The following is a 14,615-nucleotide window of genomic DNA, read 5'->3' as shown; positions in this document are numbered from 1 at the left end:
TAGGGGAAGATTGTTTGTGGGAGGTCAGAAATTTTGCTCACCTTGATTGAACACTTCAAGTAAGTTTCAGTATCCTAGGGAGGGCTGAAAGGATTCACAAATTTCATGTCTCCCATGAGGATTTACTTTTGGTTTATTAAAGAAACCCTGGTTGGGCTGAGTTTAAAATCCAGGGCACAACAAGATGGCTGCGGTCAGCCTCATGTCAAAAGCCTGTAAGTTTCAGTTTGGACTGACAGCTTGTATTCTGATGACTGTGAGAAGGAACTTTCCAGAACTTCAATGCAGACAGACCTTCTGCATTTATGCATTAGAAGCAAACCCAGTGGCATTCGGGCCTCTGGTTAAAAGCCATCAAGGTTGTTTGCACAAACAATCAAGAGCAGACAGGGCCTATTGAATATGTAGTGGGACAAGCTCAGCTGCATTCAGGCCTTCGTTTAGAGAACGTCAACATTGTTTACCCAATTGCTTCAAAACGATCAACGGGGCATTCAGACTGGAATGGCCCCATCACGAAACCATTTGGACAAAGGGGAACACTGATGAGACCAGTAAAACTGATTACCGGCCATCCAGGTCGATGGGCCCAGATCGGTACCTTTTGTATGAGTTTCAATACGTCCAGATTAGACAAAAGAAATGAGCTGATCTGGCGGGAGATAAGGGCTACCGGGAAGGGTATAACTAGTCCCTCGGGAGGCCATTACTCTCTCTCTCTCCCGCCTCGCCTCCAGTGCCCTGCCTTACCATCAACCCAGCAAGAGGATCGTCGACGAAGAGGCCGTCCAGGGAAGTAGAATACCCGCAGTTACGTTTAAATTACTGGGGTATCTCTGTTTTGGACGGTGAAAACCTAAGACATCGGCAGGCAACAGGGCACAGAGCAGGCGTTTTCAACATCCTAGACTGGTGAGCATCAATTTTCTGGCCCATCACAAGATAATCTAGATAGGTGTAAAGGGTGGGAGTTAAGGGGAATTGCTAAAGTGTCATTTTAGTCATTTTCCCTCGATGTGTCCATTTCTCCTCCCCCATTAAGTGTAATTGTGCTGCGTCCATAGCGATTTTCTCTGTATAGTAATTGTTCTCTATTTTAATAAACATTGGTTTTCTTTGCACCGAACCACTGGTCTTGTTTGCCTATATTGCTACTTGTAAATAAGTCCGGTGGTCAGAACCAAAGGGGAAGCGATTCGAACTGCACGGGGCTGGAGCAGCTCAGACACACGACTGACTGCCCAGACACAAACCCCAAACCAAAACCCCCTACAGTAAGTACATTAAAAAAATGCTCTTAGCATCCAGTTAGTACGGTGCTTCATCCAAGTCATATGTTGTATACAATTAAATTGACTAGTCAATTTAGTCACAGATTATTATACATCTAGATTAAGTGCTATTTTGATGTCATGGGTCTGAGACAGCCTCTTTTGTTTTTTTTTGTATTATAATATTTCAATCGCATTTTATTTCCATAAAGATCTTTTTGAATAGAATGTGCTTTTCTTTCCAAGCAGCTACTTATGCAAACAGAAGAAAGCAAGCAAAAGTTGCAGCTGCTTCCTGAACTGAGAGTTGTCAAAAAAAAAAGCGGGGCTGCTTTGAATTGGTTGCGGCAATGGGTGGGAGGGAGGGAAAGGAAGGAGTGAGCAAAATAAAAAGCAGTCCAACTGAATAACAATAAAGTGCTTCTAAATCAATCATCAACTTGAATGTATTTATTTTCAGTCTTGTCACTTTAAAAGGAAATGTTCCTTTTCTTCTTTCACCACTTTCTTAGCCCCTCTGTACCTTTGCTTTAGCTCTTTTCTCTCTCCGAAAAGCAGAGGTCCTGTCTCCAGTGTGCCTGTCAGACTACTCGTCTGCCTTCTCAACTGCCCACCTCCTGTTGGTGAACAGCTCCTCCCATTTACACATATAAGCCAAGTAAGTTGCTGGCAGGGGCCGAGCAGAGCATTTTCCCAGTCCGCTGCTGTAGTGAGCCAGTGAACATCTTTCCTCGCATCACGCACAGCCCAAGGTAAGAGTTCTGCTGCCACCAAGCAGTGCTGTTTTAAGTTGCTAAAGATGTAGTCGCCAGCTGTTAAAACTAGACCTGCCAGAGGCTTTGTTCAAAGTAACTGTTTCTGTGATTCTCATTTTGCTTTTTGTTGTTGTAGTTGACTGATTTTATAAGGTGGGTGATCTAAGGGCAGCAGGTAATATACTTACAGTTGTGCCTTTTGCTTGCACTGGAAGACTTCACACTCAAGAAAACAGGGGTAAATAAAATGATATAGGAGCACATTCCAGTCAAACAATTAAAGAATTAAAAAACATACTTTTTTTTTTACAATTACTCTTTTTCTTAAAACTATCAGTTCAGCTGAGGTTCATGTATGTCAGAATATCACAAAATCATCAGAGACACTGATGTAGGAATACGTTAACTGATCATGGTCTGGAGATGAGAACTGCATTTAAGAAGCTGGAGAATTTTTGACAGAAAATATTTCTACTAAAGACAAAAAAAAACGAAGAAGGAAACTGGAATTTAACTTGCTTTAACTGAAGCAGGTTACTATTCGATGCAGCAGCTAACACTGAATGAAGGGTGACTGTTAACAACATTGCACCGGGAGACTTCTAAAAATTGTACTTTGAGGTAGAGTTCTGCTATAATCTGTGAATTTCCTGCTGCGTAACAGTACTTTTCAGTCAGATTTGTATACATAGATCCAGATGTTTGAGTGTCTTCTTACCGTCTGCTGTGCTGTATATTTGGACAGGAGTGAAAGCAGGTTTGGCTTTATTTAATTGTCTCGCTTACCTGGCAGAGGCTCTGGCCCAGGGAGATGCAACCACTGCCACTGGGCAGTCAGTACTTGACTTAGAGACTAACGAGTCCAGTCAGTGTGGCACCCTGCACCTTTCAATTAACCTAGTGAACCTCCTCCAACCTCCCTCCCCCCTTCCTTTCTTCCTAAGGGCTTCAACAAAGGCCCTTTATGAAGGTGCAGAATTTGAAACTTCGGTGTGGTCTCCCTTCAGCTGCACTTCTTTGGGGAAAAGTCAATTTCCTCAGGAATTTTGCGGCTAAGCCATACCATCTGCAGTGCGTGAACTCATACTTTCACCCACCAAATCACAGATCACGGGAGCAAGGTGAAAGGCTGAAATGTAGATTGAGTGTAAAGGCTTTACTGGGGTTGCCAACCCTCCAGGATTGCCCTGGAATCTCCAGGAATTAAAGGTTAATCTCCAGGACACTGCTTCCAGCAACCCTGGAGAAAAATTATGGGGGCCTTAAAAAAATTGTGTTTTTGTTTCATTTTCATTTATTAGTTATAAAAATATTGGAGATGGATAAAAGGCTGTTTGCCTGATAGTCAAGAATCGTCGAATCAGGTAACAGTCTGTTCATTTTCCAATTGGCGTGGGAATGCAATGTGCCGCAAGGATGGTTTTGTTGGGCGATCAATGACGGGAGCATGGGGACGGGATGGTTGGAGGCGGGAGGGTCATGTGACTACGTCTCATCAACGTTGGCAACCCTAGGCTTTACAAAGGCTTTCATGAACTTTTCTGCTCGGTCGATGACAGAATATAGATTGGAAGGCTTTATTCTTCTCATAGTTTCTCCAAAGCAGTTTGTTTGATGGGTTTTCCATTTATTTTTAAAGAACTTACAGAATGTATTTTGTAATGTGTTTCTTACCAGCCCTGACACTCTGGTTAAATCTTATTCCAATACCTGCTGCCACACTTCTTGCTTCACCTAGGTCTGGGGGAGCAGTCTGATCTGTGGTCTGCACCATAGCCACTGTCAGTGCCACTCCATGACGGGTACTGCGCTTCAGCGAGGCAGGACTGGTCCCAGTAGCATTTCCATCCCCCTGTTTAGAGCACTCTGTTACTGTGAAGTACACCCTCTAGTGATCTGAATGAGAACTAAAGAAATTTGCGCCGTGCCTCTTTCATGAATCTATTTTTTGATTGGGCAGTTGAAATAACAGGCTTGATTCTGAAGAAAGTCTGTAATCATTTTTTGGGGTCATAATTCATTTAACTTGTTAACAATGATTGTTTCACTGCAACCTTAACTTACACAGTTCTTTAACATGCAAATCATAATACAATCATGTAGTTTAAACAGGATAACATTTTGGTTTAAAAGGCAGTGTGTGACCTTTCAGTCCATTAAAAGCACCAACAAGGTGACAACAAAATGGTTCATTCATAAACTGATGATACAAAGTGATGGGTGATGTTAAGTGATTTTTGTCAAGTTATCACTTCATGACAATTTTCTTCTTGCAGTTAAAGTGATTCAATCACAGAAAACAAATAAAAATCTATTCTCTGTATACCCTCAAATGCCACTTAAAAATCATGCAGATACAGGCAATTAATCAAGCATCACACAATCACTACAGAAAATGGCGTTAGTGACCACTCTGAAGTCTTTTTTCTATAATTTCACATTCTAACACGGGGTAGATTTTGACTCCTGGGTGCTGGCGAGTCACCCATTCTGTGGCAAAGTGGCCCCTGGTGATTTTGAGACTGTGGTCTTATTTAAATTCGCCAGGTGAGCTGCAGGGCAACAAACAGGCGTCCCAACGCAGCTCGCCAGATTGAGCGCTGGAAATTGGGCCAGAACAACCACCAGCAAGGTTGCGGGGAGGGGGTGGGGGGGAGGGTGGTCGTGGTCACGACTTCTGTTCCTCCGGGGCCCACGAAAATAACTGAGCGCTTACATTTGGAGGTCCTCTTCTCTCTTCCTGCACTGCGCAGGCTCCAACCAGTGCCTACCTAAAATGGCAACCGGGGTCCTATTTATATCATAGAACCCTGATTTCCATCTTAAACGGGGCCTACTGCTTGAAATGGACTCCCAGCGGTAGGCCCCTTTTAAAATGGAGCCGGCTGCATCACAGGTATTAACGTGGTAATAAAGCTACCGACCCCATTTTGAGGCTGTTACCGCCCCATTAACACCAGACGGGAGCACTCAAAATGGACCCCACAATGTGGTAAACAGAGCAGAGTCAACATTTTACAAGTATTCGATTGTCAGACTAATACCAAAATGTTCAGAAGTATATAGGAAAGAGCCCAAGAATGCAAATAGACTACCATTATGATCGACTGATCCAAGAAACATTTATGGATTTAATAAATTTCAGAATTTAAGATATTCTGACCACCTCACACTGACTTTGTATTGTAGTTTTCTTATTTAGGGGACAAATTTATAAAGAATAGTGTGAAATGAGAGAACAACGTGTTCGAATGTCTGGAAATGGTTATGAGGATGAGTTGGCTGTGCCAGGAATGAACACATTTTGAAATGTTAAGCCAAACTGGTCTGAACTAGGCTAAGTTGCATTATGACTTTGGAACCAATGTTCCCCTAAGGTGTGCGGGCACGCGGCCGCGCATCGATCAGGAGGTCCCACGCAGGCCGCTCACCAGCTGCTGCTGCTGGGAAAGGTTAGAGGGAACATTGTTTGTAACGATCCAAATTTTGCCTGATTCAGTAACAGTTGTACTCGATTTCGTTGATGCCCTATCATTTTTAAAAAAAAACATTTGCACCGAGGGACAATATTTCACCAGAACCCTCCCGAGATACCATTCTCTGTAGCACCAAAAGCTTCCATGCCTCTAAAGATGGCACCTGCTTCGATCTGGGAGGCATTGCTGCCGTACTGATGGGTTCTTAACTATCATTTACTTGGTGCTAATGGATCTTGTACCTTTTTTCATAGCGGTCTCTGACTTTCAGCCATTTTAGAGGATGCAGTTTAATGGACTGGTCACCGTTCTCATAGACGATCCAATGTGGGAACAGAATATGTGTTTGAGTTTAATATGTGTGTATGTTTTGGTGGGGTGGGGGGGGCGCGATATATGTATCTAGTCAGGGGTGGTCTGATGCAGGAAATGTGTACCTGGTCCCTGGTGGTGTAGTGAAAACAGTGCTGTATACATATGATGAATCCTTGGTGGTCCAGAGAAGATTGTCCACTACTCACACATTGGCCTCATTATTTAAAGTTTTGATTCAGGCAATTCACAAATATTTGGACTTCTGATTTATTCAGGCAGATACATTCAAATGCTCATCCCAAGGCTGCATATACACTGATCACTGTTGTTCCTTTCTGTAGTCCCATCTTGTTTCAGTGTGTTTCCTGCTCTCACAATTCCTTTGGCTTCTGTAATTGGCATGATTCAGATTTTCCTACTGAGGCTGCCACTAAGGAATGCTAAAGGTTTTTATTTTCTTCATTTTACACCACTTGGCCGAATGGACAGTTTTCATTTGCATTCACTAGTTAGTCGTTGGATTAGTATTGAGTTAACGCTTCAGCTACTGTGTTCGGACTGATTAACAAATTGCCTGTCTCTAAGGCATGAGTACTGTCCAAAATCATTCTCTTACATCCCGACAAATCAGACAAGACCTTCACATGCATGGGTAGCCCTTGATAGTTGCTAATAGCTGTCTCTTTCTAACGATTTATGAAAAGTACTAGCATTCCTGTGACATGCTTTTCTCTGTTATGAGAGGATATGCCCTCGGCTCGCACTCAAGCTGTATACTTGCTGGAAGCTAACACTTCACAGTTGTACGATAGCAAAATGCTGCAGATGCTGGAAATCCGAAATAACAACAGAAAATGCTGGAAAAACTCAGCAGGCCAGGCAGCATCCGTGGAGAGAGAAATAGAGTCAACGTTTCAGGTCTTGACAAAGGGTTTCGGCAACAGTTGTTGTCAGGGACTCCAGGTTCTGAGCATTAAATGCACAAGGTTTGAATTTTGCCCATCTGTGTGAATGGAGTACACTGTGCCCGAGTTTCACGCCAGATGCATGAGGCTTGAAAACTGTCTCATGCATGAAGAATATACTCTCAAAATTAAAATAAGTACCTCCTAGGGCTGTTCGAAACTTTATGAGTTTTTTTGTAACAGAGTTCGAACACCTCAAACACGGACTCCAGCAAGTGGGGTATGTTTGGAGGTAGGCAACTATTTGTTTAACAGGATTTACTCACCATGGAAAGTGAGGAAGGGCGAGTGAGATTGTTTTAATTCCAGGGAAAAGCAAACCAAATAATGCGACTTCCGTTTTATTTTTAATTCATGAAAATTTATTAATACCAAGCATAAAGTTGTACGGAACGGATATACAAACAGCTTATGTGGAGTAACTGCAATGATTGCATCAATCAAAATGGGAAGTAATTCTTGACTTATAGTCAGTATAAGAAAAAAAACCACAAAGCAACATTCAGTAGAATCTTATTTTCTGCCAATGTTTTTATGGGGCTATTAGTGCAGTTTGCTAAACCAACATTTTTTTAATGGTAGTGGCAGGTGAATATTTACTAAAACAAATGCTAATATTGGAACAAAAACCTATGCTGACAGGAAGTAACATGTTATCATCACTGATATTTAAGTTTTAAAATATTTGGAGGTGATGTGGGGAGTCATCTCATACACTTTGAACACCCACTCCCTCCAAAAAAATCCGAATGCTGATGTCATCCAAATTTGACTTGCATGCTGAAATCTCTTGGGAACATTGGAACGTATAAATATCCAATGTTTTCTTTTTATCGTGTTAGGTTTATGTTGTATTTAATGGAGCAGTGTTGCCAGGGAGGTTTGGATTTAAATCTTTTTTGATATAAAGAAATTACCTGCTCAGGAACATCCAGCGTGGTGTCTGACTACAAGCTCACGTTTTTAATAATGCTGGTTTGTGAAGTGTTTAAACTGGCGTTTCCATGCATAGGTCAAACTGATTAAATTCTTCCAAAAACACGCCATTAAAAGATTGTAGAGGATTGGAAGTTAATGTTGGAGTAGATACTGCTGTCAATGTTGATAACAGTTTATTTTGCTCTAGGGATTACCATTAAATCAAATCCCAAACCTGAGCATGGCCATTTTAGATTTATTTGCAAATTCCCTGATTTATGGTGTTAACTTGTTCTGTTAAAGAAAATAATGTTGTGTGTGTTTGGCGGACGTTTATAAAGAACCTAAATGCTGCACAGAAAATGAAAACAAATAAGGGGTGAAGATGGCTCTTTTAACTCTCAGACCTGCAAAACTCCAGACTATAAACAAACAGCTGCTGTTTTACAATTCCAATAATCACACGACAATTTAATTGTTGCCAGTTTTGCTAAGTATAGATTGATAGCTCATTTTCATTATAAAATTTACAACTTACATCACAGCCAATAGCAGTAACATATCTCCAAGTTGTTATGGATACATTTATACCATGGTTTAGTTATACTGCCACTGCCCAATAATTTTACTGCTAAGGGATCTGCGTGTAAATTGGAATCATGTTGCTGTACGTTACAGTAACAGGCCAAGCTCTCAGCATCATACTGTACTATTTCCCCCATAGCATGCACTGCCACAATTTTCTTCATAAAATTACCTCTCCATAATACCTTAGTTCCAGGACTCAACTCGCTCCCTATTCCTGCAGATCATAAGTAGCATTGATTGCCCCTACTTTCCAATGATGTGATGAGTGGCCCTTATTCATATAACACCAGAAAACAATACTAATAATGTTTATCACATTCTGTTCCCATATTCCTTTATCCTCTTTTCCTTAATTCACCTATCCAATCTAATTTTGACTTTTGACATAGTTTCTGCCACAGCCACTAAATCTGGAAGTGAATTCCACAGCCTCACAACTCTCCTCCCCTTATTTACACCATGGGGTTCTAAGTTATGTTGCCACCTACTACAGTTACAGCCACCACTTATAGCACTGTTACCTTTCGGGTTTCAGGCCATGTCGCAGGGAACCTTAGTTTAATATGAATTAGAAATGCTTCTATTGAGCTTTCAAGGGACTGGCAGGAGACAATGGAAGATTATTTGACGTCCCCGTGACCTATTGTCAACATTGTCTTTGAATTCGGATGAATTCTGACAGTACTATTGAGGCCAACTATCTCAGTCTCAGTCTCGCTGGTTAAGTTACTTGCTGCCAGCTCCTAGCTCTTGGTCTTTCTCGCTTCCAACCTCTCCATACACATGACTCAACCTTTCTGTGTCTAACACTCTGGCTGCAGGATATGGCATCTCTTTGCCAAATACTCTGGCTACGGGTCTTGACCTTTCTCTGTGTGCTATCTGAACTTGCCTCCTGGTCTCAATTCCTGAGTCTCCTGATTTTGATCCAGCATGTCTGTAACATTTGCATATTGATTATCATTGGCCCGCAGGCATCTGTAAGGAATACCTATTATATTCACATGTGATCACATGCTGAGTTGTCATTGGCCTGCAGGCATCTGTAAGGACTGCTATTGTTTAGAAGACCCAGGGGGCCCTGGCTCCATCTTGTCCACATGGTGCTGTACTGATATGAGTAAGCACAGACCTGATGCTTCATTAAAAGAGTTTAAACTGTAACACTCCGTTGTCCTGCAATTTATTATTTTTGTACAAAGTGTGCAAAACAAGACATGGTGTCAGAACAGGGATTTGAAATGGACATCGTTGGAGCTCCCTTACCCCGAATGAATTGGGAATCTTTGAACTTACCTAGAGAATGGAGCAAGTTCAAGCAACACGTGGAGTTGATGTTTTCGGGTCCACTGAAAAGCAAAGGGGAGAAAGAAAGATGCAGCTACCTACTCCTGTGGATCGGAGAAAAAGGGAGAGACATTTTTAACACATGGTCTCTCACCGCGGATGAAGCAAAGGTACTGAAAAGTTATTTTGACCGTTTTGAAGCATATGTGATGCCCAAGACAAATACGATATTCGCTAGGTACAAGTTTCAGGAGAAAGTACAAGGAGCTAGTGAGTCGTTTGAACAGTTTGTGACTGAGTTAAAACTGCTGGTAAAAGACTGTGCATATGCAGATAAAGATGAGATGGTCAGAGACTGCATCATGTTTGGAATACATTCAGCTAAAGTGAGAGAAAAACTTTTGAATGTTGGGTCCGGGCTAACGCTGGACAAAGCTATAGACATAGCTAGATCGCACGAGATAGCCCAAGCACAGTTGAAAACCATAACCGGTGCCACGAGCAGCTCGAGTGAACAGACAGTTGTTGTGTCTCAAGGGGTTTTATACCCTTACCTATATAACAATTAAGGAGGACTCCGGGGTGGAGAGTTTAGTTAACAGCCATTTTATTTAGAATGTGCTTCTTCACTCAATGCACTACATTTCCCATAGTGCATTGCAAATCACCACTACGGTATCCCATGTGGGACAATTCTAATACACATTCAAAATACACAACATATTTCCTCCCCCTTAAAATAGAATGTCCACAAAACAGAATAACTGAAAATGACTATAACTTTGGAAGAGAGGGTAGACTGCCTCTACATTCCGCTAACCCTGGGGATTATTCTGCCCCATGCACACAGGTTAGCACTGACTGTAACTAAGGTGCTCTGGAGGCTGCCTTTCTCTTTGGGGGTAACGCCTAATCTCAGGAGCAGGCTCTGGCTGGCTCTCCCGTGACCCTGCAGGCGTGGTTCCATCACGACTTGTTCGGAAGGAAATTCACCTTGCTGACGGATCATCGTCCTCTGACATCGATCTTTGGTCCACACACAGGAATACCCTCCCTGGCAGCGTGCAGGATGCAGCGCTGGGTGCTGATGTTAAGCGCTCACAATTACAACATCAAATACCGGAGATCAGCAGCACATGGCAATGCGGACGGATTGTCAAGACTTCCGCTGCCTGTGCCCTCTGAAGGCTGTGAGCAGAAGATTTTCTACTTTGACATAGTGAGCAATGCCCCTGTCACGGCCCGGCAGGTCAAGAAAGAGACCAGAGTGGACCCTACGCTATCCAAGGTGCTGGATCGGGTGATGCGAGGAGACGGATCTCGGGTGTCAGACGCACCACCTGAGCTCCTACCTTACCTGCCAAGAGGGAAGGAGTTGTCTGTCACGTCAGGATGCCTCCTTTGGGGCATGCGAGTGATCATACCACCAAAGCTGCGGAAACATGTCCTCAACGAGCTGCACTCAGGACATTGTGGTATTGTCCGGATGAAGGAGCTGGCACGAAGCTATTTCTGGTGGCCCGGTCTGGATCATGAAATTGAAGTTGAAGCGAAATCATGCCCATCATGCGAGACAACCAGGGATACGCCAAGAGCAGCGCCACTGCATCCATGGGAATGGCCGGCGACACCGTGGCAACGGATCCATCTGGACTTCGCGGGACCAGTGGAAGGAGCGATGTGCCTGGTCGCGGTGGACTCCCATTCCAAATGGCTGGAGGTTGCAGTAATGTCCACTACCACTACAGAGAAAACCATCGAGACTGAGAGAGATGTTCGGGCGATTTGGTCTGCCGGAGCAGATCGTAACCGACAATGGAACACAGTTCACATCCCAGGAGATGGAGGAGTTCCTCAAGAGCAATGGAATCCAGCACACATTCTCCGCGCCTTATCATCCATCCACGAATGGATTGGCAGAGAGATTTGTCAAAACGCTGAAACGCGCGTTGAAAGCGGCAAGAAGTGATGCTCCTCTAAAGCAGCACCTGAATGCTTTCTTGCTGAAATACCGAAACACGCCTCATGCTACGACTGGAGCATTTCCTGCTTACCTACTCATGGGAAGGCAGCTACGGACACGCCTTGACCTGCTGAGGCCAACGTCCACAGAAGTAGTGGTGCACACCAATCAGCAGGATCAAGTCAGCAGACGAGCTCAGAGGTCCAAAGAACGACACTTTGTGGTGGGGGGCAAAGTCCTCACGCGTAACTACACCACCCCGCAGCGGTCATTCAAAAGACGGGCCCCGTTTCATACCGAGTCCGCATCGGAGACGACCGAACATGGAGACGGCATGTAAACCAGTTACTGCCAAGACAGGCGCCACAGGTAACCCAAGAAACAGAGGATCAAGGACCTGCTGGGGGCTCCAGCAGGGACTGGTCGTCTGACCCGGAGATGATGGCACCATCCACTCTTGTGCCATCGAGGGAGGAAGCCATATAACTCTCTTCCAAAGTTATAGTCATTTTCAGTCACAAAAAATCCGAAAGGCTCTGTATAAGCACTCCATTGCTTCGTCGTTTCATCAAATGGTTCAAATGCTCCGGTTAGCATAGCCATCTTGTTATTTTTTTAAAAATCTTTACAGTCCTTTTCCTCCACATTTATTTTTTATTTTTACAGTCCTTTTCCTCTACTTCGTTTCACTGTATCGTTACTCTCCCCCTTCTTATTTGTGTAACACACGAACTGCCACCTTTACTGTAGTGTATGTAACTGTTCTACCTTTAAGAGAACTATTGTATGTAACCGTCCACCTTTAAGAGAACTATTTTAGGTGTGGCACTACTTTATCTTGGCTGCTGTATATTGTAATACCGACGGTGACCACACCGGTATATAAGTGCTGTGTCAGGATTTCTTGGGCAGATTCGCCCTGACCTTCGAATAGTAAAGTCCTGTTAAAGTTACTCTTGTAGTCTGTGTATTAATTCGCCATAATACCTACAGACTTTACAGTGGCGACGAGTTCGATCTTACCCTGCGGCAACAATACTTCCGAAGCAGTTAACGAGCGTCGAGAAGAGGCACCCGCCCTCGTCGTTCTGCTGAGAGAAAACTCGAGTCTGCAGAGCAAGGAAGAAGGAAGAATTCAGACACGAAGCCTTCCATCAGTAACAGGCACTGATTGTCCCTTCTGCCACGGTGGTGAGTGAGCCGATCAGCACAAGAAGCAAGTCGGCCACGGTGACTGTGAGTAAAGGGAAAATAAAAAAAATAAACGGAGGATAAGGGCGGTGAACTCGACCACGGTCGGGGGAAAGGAGCCGGACAGAAGTCGGGCCCAGAGGCGCTGAGACTGGGGCAGCGTGGAGCACGGAAGCCGCGGTACAAGCGGGCTGGGAGACGCAACGGCGTTGTGAGACAGCTAGACCGCGACCGGCGAAAAAGGCCGGGCAGCTACCGAGGCCACGAGGTGCTGCGACCGGGATCATAAGGCGCGGGAAGATATAAAAATAAATAAACCGCAGTGAACTCAGCCGCAGCCGGGGAGGAAAGCACCGGACTGCGAGAGGGCTGGGAGGCGCGATTGGAAGCCGCTGAGGGAGAGACAGAGCCCGAGCGAGCGGGAGAGACAGAGCCCGAGCGAGGGAGACTGAGCGAGATCCAGCTCAGCGGCTGAAACTGTTCGCCGTCAACGGGTTGTACCCAGCGCCGGTTGCCCTGCCGAGAAAAGGGAACAAGGAACGCACTGAAGCCGACGCGCAGGCTGCGAACCCCGAAAGCCAGCGGTCGTCGCCCGAGGGAAAAGCTTATCCCTCCCGCCAGGGGAAGAAACGCGGGAAGCCGCCAGTAGGCGGGGAAGAAGACAGAAGCGGGAAACCGCCATTTTGAAAGTGGGCGGGGAAAGAAGACAAGCGCGGGAAACCGCCATTTTGAAAAAAAAAAGTTAAAGAAATATTTCGTTGTTGTTTCTCAGGAAGAGTGTGAAGATGCCTAAGCGTAGTAACATCAACGGTTTCGATTCCGATGTGGAAGATTGGACCATGTATGTAGAACGCATCGAGATATATTGTAAGGTCAATAAGATAGCAAATTATGACAAAGCTCTAACCTTACTAAACTCAATGGGTGCGAAGACATACGGGTTATTGAAGCATCTTCTATCACCAGCTAAACCGGCGGATCAGTCTTTCGCTAATATTGTTGCTGTCCTGAAGGATCATTTTAACCCCGCACCGCTGATGTTAGCGGAACGATCAAAATTTTACGTGAGAACGCAACGAAAACAGGAAAGCAACGCAGAGTACCTGGTTGAACTGCGTAGGCTAGCAAAATACTGTCAGTTTGGGGTAAATCTGACAGAGGCACTGAGAGACAAGTTCGTGTGCGGGATGTCGAAGGAAGGAACACAAAAACGACTGCTCGAAGAGAACGATCTTACACTTGATAAGGCTGTCCTTATTGCAGCATCGCACGAAGCCGCAGCGAGAGGCACGGCGGAAATGCAGCGGAAGACAGCGGTACTCAGTGTGGATCAAATGACTTCGGGTACAACGAAATGTTATCGTTGTGGGAAGACAACACACAACCAGAACCAATGCTGGTTTAAAAACCAGGAATGTAGAAAATGTGGCAAGCTTGGTCACATAGCTAAGGTATGCCGGTCAGGAAAGAAGACCAGCAATAATAAGTCACCGCAGAAGTAGTACAGAAAGGTACATAAGGTGACTGGGAAGAGTCCAGATGAACAGAATTCGGACTCAGACTCCAACAGCAAGGAACTGGGTAATCTGAGGATTCACAATGTGAGTAAAGAAGCTGACCGACAAACTATCTGGGTCACACTACAGATTGCAAAAGTCCAAGTGAAGATGGAAGTGGACACCGGATCGGTGTTGACGGTCATGAATAAGCAAGATTACAAAAAGTTATTCAAACATATTCCCCTACGGGATACGGAGATAGTATTGCAGACATACACGGGGCACAAAGTATACCCCATCGGAAAGATAAAAGTCAAGGTGAGATACAAGGACAAAGATCACCAAGGGATGGACATGTATGGGCTGCCCAAGGGAGGTCCACCACTT

General features: G+C 44.4%; 1 protein-coding gene across 1 annotated transcript in view; it reads left to right on the top strand.

The window, feature by feature from the left end:
• The first annotated feature begins 1,879 nt into the window (after positions 1-1,879).
• Positions 1,880-14,615, top strand: part of col8a1a (collagen, type VIII, alpha 1a) — a 250,600-nt gene continuing 237,864 nt past the window's right edge. Inside the window, exon 1 of the mRNA XM_086006988.1 lies at positions 1,880-2,023. The gene's annotated coding sequence lies outside the window, so the exon portion shown is untranslated. The remainder of the gene's footprint in view (positions 2,024-14,615) is intronic.

This window comes from Somniosus microcephalus, chromosome 14, assembly GCF_052327205.1.
Source record: "Somniosus microcephalus isolate GS21.2 chromosome 14, FLI_Smic_1.0, whole genome shotgun sequence".
NCBI lineage: Eukaryota > Metazoa > Chordata > Chondrichthyes > Squaliformes > Somniosidae > Somniosus > Somniosus microcephalus.
The sequence above is the reverse complement of the archived record's forward strand: the minus strand, read 5'-3'. Positions and strand labels throughout refer to the sequence as shown.